The following is a 19136-nucleotide window of genomic DNA, read 5'->3' as shown; positions in this document are numbered from 1 at the left end:
TTTGTCAAGAAGAATGGCAACAATGTTGCCTATCAGATGTGCAAAGGTGATAAAAACAAAACCTGAAAGACTTGCAGCTTTACCTGATGCAGGAGACACGTTGACTCGCACAAAAGCATCTTACTTTCTTTTGTAAAGTATTTAAAACCATCAATCGCTTTTATTGACTTCACAAAGGTTCTGGACCTTGTGGTGGTCTGTTCCTTAACATCTCAATGAAATACATTGAATCTTGTGGTGTATTTATTTGATTCAGTGTTGTATAGTAACAAAGTAAAAATACTTTACTACTTTACTTAAGTATATTTTGGAGTACATCATACTTTCCTCTAGTATGAAAATGTTTGATAACTTTCACTTTTTCTTGCTGTTCTCTATGTTTTCAGTGTGTTTTCTGGTTTGGTCACATGATCTGCAGACTGACTGACTTTTAGAAAACTTTCAATGGCGGCTAAAGCAGCAGGTCAATAGTGGTGGAACCAAAACCAGCTCTGTCTCAACTGTTTGCTGAAAGAACATGGAAGATGGTGAGGAATGTTTTAATAGAGAGCCTCCATCCTCATGTTTCATCAGTTTGAACCTCTGGGCTGATTAAGGCCTTATTGATCTCTGGTCACTAAGAACATCGATTAGACGTCATTTATTGACAGTACAATTATTATTCTTAACCAGATTAAAAGCATTTATCTGTGGAATGCTAAGTGTACGTATTGCTTGGTGCACATATTGTTGATATAGTTCAGGGATTCAAGGGTTTTTATTGTCATACCACCACCGGTCACCAGGGGCTCCCCAGCGTGCCCCAGCCCCAGGCCAGTGTGGCTCCAGGGTGGGACCTCATGTACGAAGAGAACAACCCCTGTTTCCAACGGTCGTATCATCATAAGGGATCTTTGGGCTGCACTTGGTCTGGTCCCTCATCTAGAACCCGTCTGCACTGGGCAGCAGAACTCCTAGGATCACTGGGACACGCAACCCCCCCACCACGATAAGGTGGCAGCCATGGAGGGGATGTGTGTGTGTGTGTGTGTGTGTGTGTGTGTGCGTGTGTGTGTGTGTGTGTATCTCATCTTAAATATCTCCTTTCTCTTCTCTCTCCCTCCTGCTATCGGCATTGGTGCAGTGAAATCCTCCCCGTCTCTCCTCCGACTCCCTGTCAGTCCAACTGGTTCTGGTCTTGGATCTTTGGGTTGTCCAGATCGTTCCTCAGTTGATATCCATGTTGTCAACAGATGAAACAAGCATCACCAGTTCAGGGTGGTGTCTTCTCCTCTCTCAGCTTTGAATCCTGTTTATCTTTTCTTTCTCTATGCTGATGCTGGACAGCAGACCAGCAGAGGTTGTTAAAGTTCAGTCACACAGTTTCAGTCCAAATGTCCAACAGGAGACCTGACAGTTGTCCCCTGGATGGAAATGTTTCATCAGTTCTCTGGTGTCAAACATTAAAATTAGGATCAACAGACACTTCAGTGCCTGGAGGTGATGAAGGTTTTCTTCATTTTCCTGATCTTCTTGATCCACTGGATCTACTGGATCACGTTCATCAGTTGATGGTGTGAGAGGGACATCATCTGGTGCATTGGAGGACAGGGTGGAGGAGTTGAGGTCAGAGGTCAGATGCACCTCAATGAGGCTCAGACAGAGGGAAGAAGAAGAAGCAATAGAAATTGATTTGGGTTCATTTTGTTGTTTTTCTAGATGGAGGCCTATAATTTATAGACTAAAGATTCATGTTCAGAAATAGAAGCATTTCCATTTGTTTAGCATTTTTCTGTCTTTCTCTTCATTTTCTCTCTTTCATCCAACCTTCCAAACTTTCCTTGTGTTTCTCCAGATCAACTAGACTCTTTGTTTCTGGTTTCTTTGCCTCAGTTCACTTCCTCTGCTTCTGATTCTCTTTCTCTTCATTTCAAAACAATCAGCTTCAATAAACCACCAGCAGGAAAAAAGATATTTTTCATCCATTCATTCACACCATGCAGACGTTTTCCTCAATATTTCATGGTTATATAGTGAAACAATTCACCCTGAGGAGGAGAAAAGACCAGGGAATCACTCAGACAAATTCTTCTGAAAAGGTGGGATTTCCTCTTTAGACTGCAAACGTCTTCACAGAATCCAACCAATCAGCTTTGTGGTCGCTCTGCCTCTTCATCCTCTAAGAGGCTCTTTATTTCTGATAAAGGTCTTTAGGATTCTCTAAAGTTTGGTTCCCTGAATTTACAAACCAAAACTCTAGTAAATACCTGCTTTATTCTCCGATAAGGACTTTAACTAGGACTCATCCTGGAACCTGTTTTTTTCTTCAGCTTTCCAAGAAAAACAATAAAATCTCTAAAAGTTCTCAATTTCTTCAAGAAAATAATCTCACACTTTTAGAAAGATCTGTCTTCTCTTCTTCTCTTACTTTTCTTCCTTCTTATTCTTTTCCTCTTTTTAATTTATTTTTCTTTATCTTTGTAATCTCTATTAATCTGGTCAATCTCAATCCTCAGGGAGAAAGGTTTATTAGATCCTTTACTATATTAGATTCTATAATTTAAAGTTTTAAGTTAATTTATTACCTGACTGAGAGTCTCACCAGGTATCAGTGGAATGAATTTGTTGTTCTCAGCATTGGAGCCGTGGAGCCGACCAGCAGCCCTCGTCTCTCTTTAATCCTAATCCAGGTTTGAGGCTGGAGCCGAGTGTCCAGGTTGGCACCAAATTGTTGTGGAAGAAATTAATTTCCAAGCTCTGTTAGATGAAATTGGCAACAGCAGCAAAAAAAGATTTGCAGAGGAAGCTGACATCAGCTGCTGCACTTCTACTATCAGTCCACTAGATGGAGACATGGAGCAACATTTACATTCACTGATTCAACCTGAACAAGTCTGATAGTTCACTATTATTAATTTCTTCAAGTGGATTATTTGCTCCATTAAAGATAAAGTATTTAATCATCTGATTGAATCAAACCCATTTTAATATTTTTTTTTTTTTGAAAGGGAGCAACAGGAAATAGTTGATTCTGACTTTAATGGTGGAAACAAGAATTTGATACCAGGAAACAAAAATATGAATCAGTTTGTTCAGAGAAGAAAACAAAGAAACATCAGCTGTTCATCATGTTGATTGATTCCAGTTCATCAATAATCTGATAATCCTGTAGATTAAAAGGAAGAGAGATTAAACTTTGAGTTCAAATCATGGGGAATATTTTCTCCAAACATCAGACAGAAGAAACAAGCAGAAAAGTTCCTGAAGAAAAAGTTCAACTAGGAAATCACGCAAAAAGGTTAATCTTTCTCTGATCACTTTTTGTTAAAGATAATTTCCACCACACAGGCTTTGCATAAAACCAGCTGACCAAATGTGCTATAGCTAAAGTGGAAGACTTCTCATATTGGGTCGTACCAGAACCAGTACTGTGGGTCCAATCAGCTGATTGTTTCTGCTACAGGCTGAACTTCATTTGTTGCTGTGAACAGTACCACATATTGCTACTGTATGTGCAGAATAGATGTGCGCACACACACACACACACACACACACACACACACACACACACACACACACACACACACACACACACACACACACACACACACACACACAAACACATACACACACACACACACCTACACACATACACACACACACAGGATGGAGACACCAGTGGGTCTCCATTTGTGGATTGTTTGGAAAACTGACAGCATCAATTTACTGGATTGAACTGGAGATTGATAAAACACAGAGTGGAGTTTTTTCTGTGCATTTTTGTGCCATAAAGGGATTGGAAACCAAAACTGGAAAGATTTTGACTGGAAACTAAAAACTAGATTTAATTGAACTCCATTAAAAACTTCTCTCCTTCCTCATGAAGACTTTATCAACCTGCCTGATTTCACTACAGACATTTCACTTTCTGCTTCTGCTGCTCTGAAATAAGAAACTACAAACCATGTGAGCTGTGAGGTCATCAGTTATGCAGCATCTCATGTTACTGAAAGTGGGCGACCCCGGTCCAGTTGTTGAGTCTCAGTTTGTTGTTCAGATATTTTTCTTCAACTGTTTGGATAATTTGAACAAACTGTAAGTTTTCTTTGTTTCCTACTTGACCTTTTTCTACATGAACATTCCTGCTGGTTGTTGGTCAACAGGTTAACTTCTGATTTCAGCTCAAAGTTTAATCTCTGCTGTTTGAAGGCTGATCTACAGGACTGTTAAATTACTGATGAACTGGAAACTGGAACAACAGGATGAACAGCTTATTATTTGTTTTCTGTTTTCTTCTCCAAAAATACTGATCTTTGATTTAGTTTCCTGGAATTAAACTCTAGTTTCCTGTTGTTTACTTTCAAAATAAAATATTGATATAAATGTTTCATTTAATCACATTAAATAGTTAATCTTTGATGGAGAAGATAATCTACTTGTAGAAATGAATATTTGTGAACTAAAATAGCTCCTAATATTCAGTCAGTGTATGAAAATGTTGCTCCATGTCTCCATCTAGTGGACGGAATGACGTAAAGCAGCTGATGGCAGCTTCCTTTTCCTCCCACTGCATTCACCAGACACTCATATGACATTCCTGACAAGACTTGAACCCACAACTATAGAGTCTAAAAAATAACAAATAAAGAATACAATTAAAATGAACATGAATTATCTGCATTACCTTTACATCCAAACTAAGTCAGCAGTCAGTGGATCTGAAAACATGATGTCATAGTGATCACATTGAGCCGCCCATTGCATTAATGAACTAAGCAGCTACTTATGGCCCGTCAGGCCTTCAGGATCCCCATAATTACTAACATTTTAACATAGACCATAGATATAGAAATTTAATGTGTTTATTGAGAATGTCAATGCTGTTAAATTTGTTTTGTTTCAGCATAGATAAAATAAAAGATTGTAAATTGTTTAACATTTTAGATTTTAAGGATCTGACAAGTTTATTATGTAAAAGTACAAAGAACAATCGTCATAGTTAGAATGTTTTGTTACCATTTTGTTACCAACAATCTGCTTCCTCTGCCTCTCTGCTGTCTGACTGCATTCACCTGACACTGATATGAAGCAGAGAAGAAGAGCCAATCAGAGGAGGAGCAGCTGATCTTTTTCCAGCACTAATGATGTAAAGGATGATCAGAGTTGATGTGCAGATGAATGATGTGTGTTTCCTCTGCAGGTGAAGCTAGAAAGTGTGTGTGAGCTGATGTGGATTCAGCAGCATGGATCAGTGTGAGGACAGAGAGGAGGGAGTCCCTCCCTCTAAAACCACTCTGTGTGGGGAAGATGAGAGCCAGAGCAAAGGTCAGAGGTGAGGTCACCATCTCTAACTGTCCACAGCCCTTTTCACACAGCGTTCACTATATCAGGCCAGAACAGACGTGGTGATGAAGCTGCTGCTGCTCCTCTTTGCTGATTAAGTTTTAATCATCATGTTTCTGTCAGGATCCATCAGAGACTCAAATCAGAACCAGAACCAGAACCAGAACCCAGCTGTGTGTCCTTTAAGAGTGACTGGTCAAAGGAAGGTCCTCCTGACTTTAAATCTCCTGGATCTCCATCATCAGAGAGGTGAGCTGTTTCTAACTGCTGTAACTTCTGTTTATATCTGTTATTGTGGCCATGTGATGATAAGTTCTGTTGGGTTCTGTTGTCATAAATACATTGGACTGAATTTCAGGTTATTTTTCTTTTCATACGTCAAAGATGTAACACGTATGATGTCTCCATGAAAACATGTTCCAATAATGAACATGTTACTATGAACACAATAAGTTCAACTGGATCCTTTGTATAAAAATCAAACAGGTCCGTTTGGATCCACAGTCTCTACCCAGAGCTTCACTAGTTAACAGAATCTCTAAATCTGATCTGATGTTTACCTGACATCAATTTAACCATCATTCATTGGACAGTTATTGACTCCATACAGAAAGAATCTTATAAATCCTCAGTCAGGACTCACTCTTATAAACTATTATGTTGACATGACATTTGGACCAGAAACATTTAACTGGGTTTTATTCTGGTTTGTTTAAGCCTAATTTTTCATGATGAAACACTCATTTATTTAGTCTGATATTAATATTAACACAAGAACAAATAGAAAGAAGTGAATTTTATTTCTAGGCTGATATTTGCATCTTTCTCTAAAATCTAACAAAAGACAGATTCATTCTGAAATAAAACATTTTTTATGAATTATTTTATGATTCCACCTCTGAAGTTCAAACATCATCCAACATGGCAGATTATCAACCATTTCCCAGTGAAACTAAATATTTAGTGGATCTGATTGAGCAGTGGGCTTCACTGTCTCTAACGGACCACTGGTTCTGGTTGAAGCTCCATCAGATCCTCCTTGGATGGTCAGAGTGGAAATGATTCCTGGTTCTGCTCCATGTCAGAGCTCAACACTAAGATCACCAAACTGTTCTCTCAGTCATTTCAAACCAACATGTTGGTCTCAGAAACAAATCTTTCTGCTCTTTAAAGAAGGCTGGACATTATTCAGGAGGATCAATGATCAGGAACATGTTGGAGGATTGGACCGGTTCTGATAGGAATCATTTAGAACATCTGACGATCTGTCTGGTTCTGGTTTTGGTTTACAGCTTTTTATTTTACAGTCACATAAAAATTATCTTGAAAGCAAAAAACAGAAAGTTTCTAAGGAGAGTTTTTCTTTCAGGATTCATCAGAGATTCAAACCAGAACCAGAACCAGAACCCAGCTGTGTCTCCTTTAAGAGTGACAGGTCAAAGAATGAGTTCATTCACTTTAAATCTCCTGGATCTCCATCATCAGAGAGGTGAGCTGTATCTAATTGCTGTAACTGTAGAAACTGAACCAGTAAGAACTCAGATGTTTCCAGTTATATTTCCAGAGGTTTGATCCATTATCTACAGAAATCAGCTGCTCTGTTCTCATGAAAACACCTTCATATCTTTATCTCTGGATGTTGATGATGATGTTCTGTTGCTTCCTGGCTCCATGTCAGACTAACAGTGGATCACATTTCCACTGGGAAATACCTGGTAAAGCCATTCTGGTCCATCAGGACTTGGTTCCTGTGTGCATTGTGAGAGCAGTTCAGCAGGGAAGGAAAGCTTCATGATGTGGTTGGTGAGATCTGCTGGAACTCAACCAAACTGAGATGTGGACCATCAGAGGTTCTGCTGGTTCTTAATGGGATCAGCAGGAACATTAAATCTTTACAACTACTTAGATCACCTGGTTCACTGCTCACATCCAAATATCACTTCATGGACCTTCTGATTGTCTCTGTGTGGACAGATACAATGTGAGCTCACTGGCTTCCAAGGATCTACAGGATCCATTTTAAAATCCTCTATAAAATCCAGGAGAGGATCCCACATGGACAAACCCACATATGTCAGACCTCCTCCATGTCCACATCACCTCAGATCTAGTCATCAGAACCTGATGGATGTCCCACACTGTCCTGAAGACCTGTGTGGACAGAGCCTTCACTTCCACTGTCCCCAAGCTCTGGGAAACTGTCTCCACCAGCATCAGATCTGCTGACAGTTTGGAGTGTTTGAAGTCCAAGTTCAAAATCAACTTTTTAAAATGGCTACTGGATTATTCTGGTGTTACTGGTTGTAATGAAGACTGAAGGGTGAAGCTGGTTTGGTTATGGGTTTGCAATCACTCCAAGGGTGTCTGGTTAGGACAGCTGATATATAAGTTTAGGTGAGTTAGTGAAATGAATTTCCGAGTCCAGAATTGAGCTTTACTTGAGTTTAATTAGCTCTTGAGGTTCCTCCATACATTTAAAGGAATGTGTGGTGTGTTTGTGTTTTTCTATAAAGATTAACAAATGCAAATTATGAGAACTTACCTGTAAATACTTTCACAAATAAACCAAATGTCTACAAAATTAATAAACATGTTTAAAGATTACTAAAGACTAGCAACTGATTAATATGTGACTCTGAGAATGTAAGCAATAATTACACATCAATAATAATCAACCCTGCAAATTATAGCATCACACAATAAAACACACAAGAGAAATAAGGCATTTCAATTGGAAATGCTAACAGGAATAACAGCTGCATCTAATTAATCGAGCCTAATAGCTTAATGTTAAACAAACAACTTTTAACTCACATTAAAACGAGTAAACCACAATAAACAACCATAATATTCAACAGGACAAAGTGCAAATACAGCTCTTAGAAATGTATGAAACTGAACTAAACCACCAACAGTATTACTTTGATTCAATGGACGGACACATTAGAAAGACGTAATAAACAAAGTTTGCTGCAAAAGCCAACATATCTGAACACTCAATGTTCAGATCTTTAAGCAAGCTGTAGCAAAAATGAACAAGAAACCACCAAGTGGGTGAAAAAAAAATACTACATCTAAAACACCTTGATTAAAAAGAAAACTAAATTAGAGGGCTGGAAATAAATAATTAACAGTCTTTTGTACACTGGTATTCATCAATGTAGATCATTTTCCTCTTTCTAACTTTGAATTATGTTCATGTGATGCTCTGTTTTTCTATATTAAGGACTTTTAATGTGAAACTCCTGGAGATTTCCTATGTGAAAACTGCTGGATGAATATTTCATGACTTCCTAATTGTTCCTGGTTCCTCCACAGAGTGGACCAGCAGAGCTCAGAGGTTCCCAAGGGTCCATCTGCCAGCAGCATCAAACACAGCTGGACTCCATATTTATGGTCTGTACATGAACAACAAATACTTTTTCATGAGTTCTGTTCAAAATCAACTTCATGCTGCACTTTGTAGACAAGAGGACTGTCAGTCTGTCCAACATCCATCTGGTGTTTGGCTCCATGATTTCACTCTGATGTTTCCTTCATCTATTATTCTGTTCCAGCTGCTGGAGGACAACATTGTCACTTTTGTGAAGAAAGAACTGAAGAAGATCCAGAAAGTTCTGAGTCCAGATTACCCAGAATGCTCAGAGAGCCTGAGAGATGAGGTGTTAGAAGGTGATGATGAAGAGCAGAGGAGGAGCAGCAGAGAGGCAGTGATGAAGATCACACTGAACTTCCTGAGGAGGATGAAGCAGGAAAAGCTGGCTGACCATCTGCAGAGCAGTAAGAGGATTTCTAAAGAGATTTGAATTGATAGATAAATTACACATTTGCTGAAGTGATGTAATCAAATTCAAAAGATGATTTTCTTTCATATCTGAATTTAATTATTTTGTTAATTTAGGACATTTTGCTGCAATTTGTCAACATCAACTTAAATCTGTTCTGAAGAAGAAGTTCCAGTCTGTGTTTGAGGGGATTGCTAAAGCAGGAAGTCCAACCCTTCTGAACCAGATCTACACAGAGCTCTACATCACAGAGGGAGGGACTGGAGAGGTCAATGATGAACATGAGGTCAGACAGATTGAAACAGCATCCAGGAAACCACACAGACCAGAAACAACAATCAGACAAGAAGACATCTTTAAAGTCCCACCTGGAAGAGATCAACCAATCAGAACAGTGATGACAAAGGGAGTGGCTGGCATTGGGAAAACAGTCCTAACACAGAAGTTCACTCTGGACTGGGCTGAAGACAAAGCCCACCAGAACATCCAGTTCATATTTCCATTCACCTTCAGAGAGCTGAATGTGCTGAAAGAGAAAAAGTTCAGCTTGGTGGAACTTGTTCATCACTTCTTTACTGAAACCAAAAGAATCTGCAGCTTTGAACACTTCCAGGTTCTGTTAATCTTTGATGGCTTGGATGAGAGTCGACTTCCACTGGGACTTCCACAACAAGGAGATCCTGACTGATGCTACGGAGTCCACCTCAGTGGATGTTCTGCTGACAAACCTCATCAGGGGGAAACTGCTTCCCTCTGCTCTCCTCTGGATAACCACACGACCTGCAGCAGCCAATCAGATCCCTCCTCAGTGTGTTGGCATGGTGACAGAGGTCAGAGGGTTCAATGACCCTCAGAAGGAGGAGTACTTCAGGAAGAGATTCAGAGATAAGAAACAGTTCAGCAGGATCATCTCCCACATGAAGACATCACAAAGCCTCCACATCATGTGCCACATCCCAGTCTTCTGCTGGATCACTGCTACAGTTCTGGAGGATGTGTTGGAGACCAGAGAGGGAGGAAAGCTGCCCAGAACCCTGACTGACATGTACATCCACTTTCTGGTGGTTCAGACCAAAATGAAGAAGGTCAAGTATGATGGAGGAGCTGAAACAGATCCACACTGGAGTCCAGAGAGCAGGAAGATGATTGAGTCTCTGGGAAAACTGGCTTTTGATCAGCTGCAGAAAGGAAACCTGATCTTCTATGAATCAGACCTGACAGAGTGTGGCATCGATCAGAGCAGCCTCAGTGTACTCAGGAGTGTTCACACAGATCTTTAAAGAGGAGAGAGGTCTGTACCAGGACAAGGTGTTCTGCTTTGTCCATCTCAGTGTTCAGGAGTTTCTGGCTGCTCTTCATGTTCATCTGACCTTCATCAACTCTGGGGTCAACCTGATGAAAGCAACACAAACATCAAAAATCTTCATTATTTAATAAACCTAAACTAAAGTCTCTCCATCAGAGAGCTGTTGACCAGGCCTTACAGAGTCCAAATGGACACCTGGACTTGTTCCTCCGCTTCCTCCTGGGACTTTCACTGCAGACCAATCAGAGACTCCTACAAGGTCTGCTGACACAGACTGGAGGTAGCTCACAGACCAATCAGGAAACAGTTCAGTACATCAAGAAGAAGATCAGTGAGAATGTGTCTGCAGAGAAAAGCATCAATCTGTTCCACTGTCTGAATGAACTGAATGATCGTTCTCTAGTGAAGGAGATCCAACAGTCTCTGAGTTTAGGAAGTCTCTCCACAGATAAACTGTCTCCTGCTCAGTGGTCAGCTCTGGGTTTCATCTTAGTGTCATCAGGAATAGATCTGGATGTGTTTGACCTGAAGAAATACTCTGCTTCAGAGGAGGTTCTTCTGAGGCTGCTGCCAGTGGTTAAAGCCTCCAACAAAAACTCTGTAAGGACACAGATTGTTAATGCAGTTATTTGCATAAAAATCTGCTATTGATGAGGTAAACATGTATTTATGTTTCAGATTATTTTATAGGTGTATTATCTCTTCAAAGTGTCTAAATTGAATAGTATTTCAGATTTTTGTCTTACTTCAGGTTAACTTGGAAAAGTGAGCTATTTCTGTTACAAGTTAATTTTCTAAACTAACGAAAAAGTAACTGTTAGAGATGATCAATAAACTGGACTGATATTTTAATGCAATATAAACACCGGTGTTATGCCAGATTTTCCAAGATTTTATTTTATCATTGTTTTTTACAAAATTAATTGTAAGAATAATTGATAGATATCGATTACTAAAATATTGTTTTAAGCATCCCTAGTAAAATAAAGTTTTCCAAAAATATTTTTGATAGGAAAAAAAATAAAATTATGAGGAATTTTTTAATAACATATTTCCTCCCTGTCTCCTCAGACTGAGTGGCTGTAACCTCTCAGAGAGAAGCTGTGAAGCTCTGTCCTCAGTTCTCAGCTCCCAGTCCTCCAGTCTCAGAGAACTGGACCTGAGTAACAACAACCTGCAGGATTCAGGAGTGAAGCTTCTCTCTGCTGGACTGAAGAGTCCAAACTGCAACCTGGAAACTCTCAGGTAAAATGTTCTACATCCTGGTGAAAACCAGATTTCTGTCCATTACCTGCTATAATATATTATGTAAATTTTATTTCAGTATCAGATTATAACATCAGTAGATGTGACTGTGACGAGGCTAATCATGCTAAGTCTTGACACATAAACTCAGCTGGTTTTCATTTATTCCAGGCTGAAAGAACCAAGAAGAGAAATGTAGAAAGATGGAGATCAGGCTTTAACTGTTAGTGTAACGCTGGACACTTGACAGATTGTTGCATCATCAGAGTACAAAGAAGCATTATTGTAGATTCTTCCTCCAACCAGTTGTTAAACTTTATCATCCATTTTACAAATGAAAAATTTTGATTTTTATTACCTACAGAATAAAATACAATTTTATTTCTATTTTATGTTATTAACAGATGAATATCCAGTTTCTTAGTGTTTTTTTTATGAACATTTTATATTAACATGATAATTAATTTTATTCTTGCGTGCTTGTCTCCCATAAAAATATCAGTCTTTGGTTTCTACCTCAATGTTCTATTTTCTCATCATGTGATGAATTGTGTGTCTGCAGCTTATCAGGCTGTTTGCTCTCAGAGGAAGGCTGTGCTTCTCTGGCCTCAGCTCTGACCTCCAAACCCCTCCCATCTGAAAGAGTTGGACCTGACCTGCAATCATCCAGGAGACTCAGGAGTGAAGCTGCTGTCGGCTGGACTGAAGGATCCACACTGGAGACTGGAAGCTCTCAGGTATGGAGGAACCTGCTGCAGGAGCAGAGAAGGTCTGATAGAGGAGGAAGAGGGAGAAATGTCTTTAGTCGGTCTGCTGGGAAACATTTAGTTTGGAGATTAAAATTTATTATGGCAATTCAGTATCTGGCTTGTATTTATTACAGTTAAATTATAAATATTGCTGGTAATTTTGGCTGTGTAAGTTTGCAAACTACATCCAATTAGAAACTAGAAGAATCTTTCACATGGTTCTGAATGAAGCTGGGAAACCAACCCATCTACTGAACCACAATAACATGGTATTCAGAGCAGCAGGGGGCCAATATAGCTCCATGTGGAACCAAGAGGTTGGAGAGAGAAAATCAGTTGAAACTGTTTCCTATCAGAGTTCAGTTTGTCTCTCTGTCTTCACAAACAGGAGCATCATGGGCTGGGCGGGGCTTCCACTGATGATCTACTGAGGAATACAAGAAGCTGATTGGCTGATGGACAGGGAGTTAAAATATGAAGATTAATAACATCATAGATCAGATATTATCGGTGTTTTGTATAGATGTAGTGCTGGATCACATGGTGTTATTAGTGATTATAGATCAGCTGTTGCTCACCTGGTGACTTTAGTCAGTGATGATGGAGGAGGTTTAGTTTTTACTGATCACTTTAAGCTTTTATGTTTTTATCTCTGATCTTTGTTTAAAGCTGTTAATCTGGTTTTAATGCTTTTGGACACAAATATCTGTTATCCACTGATGTTCTGGATCTTTGATAATATTGAGGAAAATAAAATCATCTTAACTGCAGATTGGATTTAAGTTTTGATCAGAGATTTTGTTTGACAGTCGCTAATAATTAGTAATAAAGAGACATGGCTGAGAGCAATATATAGATTTTAGAATCAGTTTAAATGTTTCAGTGACAGGAAGAAAGAAACAAGAAACATAAATAGAGGAACTGATCAAGAAAGATATAATTATCAATAACATGTAGTAACTTTAATGCATATGGAATATAATGGGATGGAAACAGAAAACTGAAAGTAACTGAAAGAGCAGAAGAACATTTAGAGATATGAACTGATGATGTTTGAATGATGGAAAAGAGACAAAAGATGTTGATGAAGGAAACGGATCAGTTCTTGATTTAACACTCGTGTTTAGGAAGATTTCAGCTGATTGTGGAAAATTCTTCTGACTAAGAACGTGAGGAGAGCCTGGAGCTAAATAGGAACTGGAAATAATAATGAATTTATTCTGATTCAACTTCTTCAAACTGTCACATCACTCATTCAGGGGTCTAAGGAGTTCAGCTGTTAGATTCCTATGATGTTTTACTGAGGATAGAAACATTAAAACCATGTTGGATGGAGCTTCAGACCAATCAGCCCCAGAAGCAAAGAGGAAAGAAAAGCAGCTCCATGGTGATCAGATGGATGTTTAAAGATCTCAGAGTGAAATAAATAAATTCAGATTAAAGCAAACCTCTCAACTTTAATGAATTTATGTGTTTTAAAATATAAAACACATAAAAAAGTGAAGAAAAACTATTCATCAGGAAAAGAGATTTAGAAGTTTAGTAGATCCATCTATGTGGCAGTTTTCTCCACCAGGGGGCGACATCTGGAAAATGATCAAAAAGTATGAATGAAATCAGGAAATAAATTAAATCCCTTGTTTTCCAGAAGGAAGGAAGAATTGAAGTGAATGATGGGAAAAAAGTAGAAAAAGTAAAAATGAGAGCAGAAACTGGTTCAGATCGAAAGTTCTGATAAATTTACTAGGAAAGATAAAAGACAAGATCAGCTCATCCAGAACTTCTGCAGTGGAGGGAGGATTACTTTCACAAGCCATTACTGCAGCTGCTGGGTTCAGGATGCTGCTGCTTCTTCTTGGGCTCATTGTAAATGTGTGCAGCGCCACCTGGTGGTGCTGGTTGGTAGAGGAAGTGCTGAAAGAGACTGATGGTCTGACCCCCCTCCTCCTTTCAGGGTGGAGCCTGCTGGAGGCCGATTCTTGACTCCAGGTCTGAGGAAATGTAAGTGTGTTTTTCATCTGATTCATGACAACAAAGCAGCTCACATTCAACCATCTTCAAACTGTCACATCACTCATTCAGGAGTCAAAGTGTCAAAAATGATCAATAACTGCAGCTGGATTGTGTTTGTTCTCTCCATCAGATTCCTGTCAACTCACCATCGACACAAACACAGTGAACAGAAAACTCAAACTGTCTGAAGACAACAGGAAGGTGACATGTGTGAAGGAGCTTCAGTCATATCCTGATCATCCAGACAGATTTGATTACTGGGCTCAGCTGCTGTGTAGAACTGGTCTGACTGGTCGATGTTACTGGAGGTCGAGTGGAGAGGAACAGTTTATATATCAGTGAGTTACAGAAGAATCAGGAGGAAAGGAGACAGTAGAGACTGTTTGTTTGGATGTAATGATCATTCCTGGAGGCTGATCTGCTCTGATCGTCATGGTTACTCTGTCTGGCACAATAACATAAAAACTCGTCTCTCCTCCTCCTCTGACTCTAAAAGAGTAGCAGTGTATGTGGACTGTCCTGCTGGCATTCTGTTCTTCTACAGAGTCTCCTCTGACTCACTGATCCTCCTCCACACCTTCAACACCACATTCACTGAACCTCTGATTCCTGGATTTGGGTTCTTGTGGTCCAGTTCTGGTTCTTCAGTGTTTCTGAGCTGATTTGAGTCTAAAGAGTCTAAAGTTTTTCATCCTGCTAGAAAATCTCACTGATTAAAAGATAGTTCAGTCTCTATATGTCTGTTTTATTCAGAAACATATTTTTATGGATTCAAACTGTTTCTTGGTTAAACTTTTCTACAAAATCCTGGGATTATTCCAGGATTATTCCAGGATTATTCCAAGATTATAACTGGATTAACATGTTTTTTTTCTGTTTCCAGTCAAAGATTCACAATGAATCTCCAGATGTTTTGTTTCTCTCTTGATTTTTTTTCTTTCTTTTATCATCAGATTCTTTGAATTTACTGCAGTTTTTCTCAATTACTGAATATTTTTGTTTCAGTTATCTCCTATATTCTTAAATTCATCTTGGATTCAAATGTTATTTTTTGTATTTTTACTGCAGTTGTACTTCATGTTTTTAGTGAACAATAAACACATCTACATTTAAAATATTATTTTGTTAAAAAAAAAAGAAAAAGAAAGCAGCATTCTTTTTCAACAGCAGACATGGTTCAGTTTAATGGATCCACCATGTTGGAGAAGGAAGAGAGGAAAATATTCTGCTTCTCTGTCATGTTATTATCACATTGGTCATAAAATATTTATACAAATACAGCCGTCAAACCTGACCCAGTTCTCCTGGTTCTGTCAGGAGGAATGGACCAGAACTCCAACAAACTCTCATGAGAACCTTGTGGAGGAAACCCTGATATTTGACAAAGTCAGACAGTTTCATGGAAATTTAACCAAAACCTGAGGAGATAAAATTCAGATTTACTGGAGGTTAATAAATAATAATAAACAGCTATGCCCTGCCAGTAATCAGATACCCTGCTGGAATAATCAGCTGGCCAAAGGAGGAGATAAAAGCCACAGATATTAAGACTAGAAAGCTACTAACCATGCATGGAGGGTTCCATCCAAAATCCAGCACCCTGAGACTGTACACGAGCCGCAAGGAAGGAGGCAGAGGACTAGTGAGTGTGAGAACCACTGTCCAGGACGAAACAACTAAGATCCATAAATACATCAAGGACAAAGCCTCAACAGACAATGTGCTCAGTGAATGTCTCAGACAACAGGGAACGGAGGTTGAGGTGCCAGAGACACCATCATGGGAGGACAAGCCCCTACATGGGATGTACCACCAGCAAATAACCCAAGTGGCTGATATCAGTAAATCCTACCAATGGCTGGAAAAAGCTGGACTCAAGGACAGCACAGAGGCCCTCATCCTGGCCGCCCAGGAACAGGCCCTAAACACCAGAGCAATAGAGGCCCAGATCTACCACACCAGACAAGACCCAAGGTGTAGGTTGTGCAAGGAGGCCCCTGAGACAGTCCAGCACATCACAGCAGGGTGCAAGATACTGGCAGGGAAAGCGTACATGGAGCGACATAACCAAGTGGCAGGCATAGTGTACAGAAACATCTGTGCAGAATATGGACTGGAAACCCCGAGATCAAAGTGGGAAACACCCCCAAAGGTGGTGGAGAACGCCAGAGCTAAGATCCTGTGGGACTTCCAGATCCAGACAGACAAAATGGTAATGGCGAACCAACCAGACATTGTCGTAGTGGATAAACATCAGAGGAAAGCCGTTGTGGTAGATGTAGCAATACCAAGTGATTGCAACATCAGGAAAAATGAGAAACTGGAGAAATACCAGGGCCTCAGGGAGGAACTGGAGAGGGCCTGGAAGGTGAAGACCACAGTGGTGCCTGTGGTCATCGGGGCCCTCGGGGCAGTAACCCCCAAACTGGAGCAGTGGCTACAACAGATCCCAGGAACAACATCAGACATCTCAGTCCAGAAATGTGCAGTCCTTGGCACAGCCAAGATACTGCAGGACCCTCAAGCTCCCAGGCCTCTGGTAGAGGACCCGAGCTCAGAGGATAAGAACCACCCGCGGTGGGTGAGAAGGAAATTTTTTATATCATAATAATGTCAGGACCACTCACAATAGTTATCAGTAATAATTCTATGGTTAATTGCTATTATGTGATCAGAAGTTTTTAGCTTGCAGAGTTTTAAGTTTGATTCCCTTTTGGAGTTTTTCTCTGTGATTCTAAACTGGAAACAAGTGACTGAAATAAACAAAAGCAAACTGATGGATTGTTGCAGTAACACCTGCAGCTGTACAGCACTGAGTACCTTGAAATTTTCCTTTAAATAAAAAAGAAAGAAGAGAGTTATTTTTATTATCTAACCATCTGTTCTATTAGCAAAATTGTGGAAAATAAAATATCTTTTGTGTCAAAACATATTATACACACACAGCTGTCAGTCTGATGCGTGAGGTGGGGAACCCCAAAGGCTCAGTCTTATTGGTCAGCTTGCTTTTATTAATTTAACGGCTTTGTGTTTTTCTGTAAGTTAAAAATGAACGAGTTGGGTATGAACCTCCTGTTGTTCTACGTTCAGCCTGAGCTTCTGACCGTCTGCGCGGTTCTGGCGGGTCGCCGGTTTATTCGCTTTTTTTGTGGTTTCGTGAACCGAACAGCTGACGTGTCACCTGCTGGCTGACACCAGCAGATGTGGAAAAAATAAAGGTCCGACACAAAACTATCACTGCACCTGACCTGCAAGAGCACAAGCACCTCTCCAATGCGCAAAAATCACCACAAACCTGAACCAAGAGCAGCGGACTTTTTTCCAGACGATGCTAAATAATAAAGACATGGAAGCGAAGCCTCTCCAGGTGGTTCAGGGAAAGAGGTTGTGTTGATTCCCAGATGTGCGCTACGAATAAGATGTTTTGGCGCAATTTATTTAATTTTTCTTCACAATTTTGTTAATAGTAAATAGGGTTAAATAATAAAAACTCCAGAAGTTATTCTTTTCTTTCTTTACTTAAAGGAAAATGTGAAGGTATGCAGAGTGCAGCTGCAGGCGCTGCTGCGCTCCGATAGTTTCCTGCAGGCGCGCAGTTCTGGACTTTAACAGCAGGAAAGACCGCATGCTAGCCGGCTGCATGCTAGCCGGCTGCATGCTAGCCGGCTGCATGCTAGCCGGCTGCATGCTAGCCGGCTGCATGCTAGCCGGCTGCATGCTAGCCGGCTGCATGCTAGCCGGCTGCATGCTAGCCGGCTGCATGCTAGCCGGCTGCATGCTAGCCGGCTGCATGCTAGCCGGCTGCATGCTAGCCGGCTGCATGCTAGCCGGCTGCATGCTAGCCGGCTGCATGCTAGCGTTGGCTAATTCTCCCAGCAAAAAACCCACAGTGCCTGGGGGGTCAGAGATCGTGGACGTAAATCCCATTAAAACATACTTTTCCATGTATGTTCTGTACTTCGTTGGCTCTGGTTTTGCCTTCTTTTTCACTTTATCTGAACTTTCAGCAGCATTGCTGCTACGCTTTAGCCACGTCTCCATAGTTACAGTGTAGTCATGGTAACAGTGCGCTGGTCCGTTTTATTTTAAAGGATATTGAAACTAAATACTGAATATAAAATTCAGTGCATGAACACACATTTATATTTTATCGAACTTTTTACAAAATAATTTTTTCCAAGACTTATTATGAGGAGGCGACTGATTTTTTAAAGATATTTTGAAAAGCTTCCCGTACCCCCTGCAGTACCTCCACGTACCCCGAGGGGTACGCGTACCCCCATTTGAGAACCACTGATCTAGAGTACTGGGTCCTAAATGTTTTTACTTTATATAAATGATATTTACAATGAATCTAACTGGTTCACATTTACTTTATTTGCTGATGGTTCTACATTATGTAGCTCTGGGATGTTTTTAGAAGCCACGCATGCACAGGGAGAACATGCAAACTCCATGCAGAAAGACCCCAGGCCAGGAATTTAACCTAGGACCTTCTCACTGTGCAGCCCTCCATCAATAATCAGCAGTACAATTCTCTCTGCATCTGAGAACGACTCTCTTTCTTTTTATCTAGAACTATCAACAGAAAAAAAACAGAACAAAACAGATGAAATAAGTACAAATGTCCTCTACAGAGGACAATTTTTCAACTTTCAAATACTACAATAAAATACAGTCCAAATACTTCATAGGATGTTTTAATATGCTGCTAAG

General features: G+C 40.0%; 2 long non-coding RNA genes and 1 pseudogene across 2 annotated transcripts; all 3 read left to right on the top strand.

Annotated features, from left to right (window-relative positions):
* The first annotated feature begins 3985 nt into the window (after positions 1 to 3985).
* Positions 3986 to 5554, top strand: LOC129366621 (uncharacterized). Its single transcript, XR_008606640.1, has 3 exons — positions 3986 to 4074; positions 5180 to 5311; positions 5446 to 5554. It is a non-coding gene; the product is annotated as an uncharacterized LOC129366621 (long non-coding RNA).
* Positions 5555 to 8689: 3135 nt separating this feature from the next.
* On the top strand, positions 8690 to 11182 carry LOC129366645 (NLR family CARD domain-containing protein 3-like; annotated as a pseudogene).
* Positions 11183 to 12233: 1051 nt separating this feature from the next.
* LOC129366561 (uncharacterized) lies at positions 12234 to 15449 on the top strand. The gene is made up of 3 exons (XR_008606632.1): positions 12234 to 12395; positions 14362 to 14408; positions 14551 to 15449. It is a non-coding gene; the product is annotated as an uncharacterized LOC129366561 (long non-coding RNA).
* Positions 15450 to 19136: the final 3687 nt, after the last annotated feature.

This window comes from Poeciliopsis prolifica, unplaced genomic scaffold, assembly GCF_027474105.1.
Source record: "Poeciliopsis prolifica strain line A6 unplaced genomic scaffold, Auburn_PproV2 SCAFFOLD015, whole genome shotgun sequence".
Classification (NCBI taxonomy): Eukaryota; Metazoa; Chordata; class Actinopteri; order Cyprinodontiformes; family Poeciliidae; genus Poeciliopsis; species Poeciliopsis prolifica.
The sequence above is the reverse complement of the archived record's forward strand: the minus strand, read 5'-3'. Positions and strand labels throughout refer to the sequence as shown.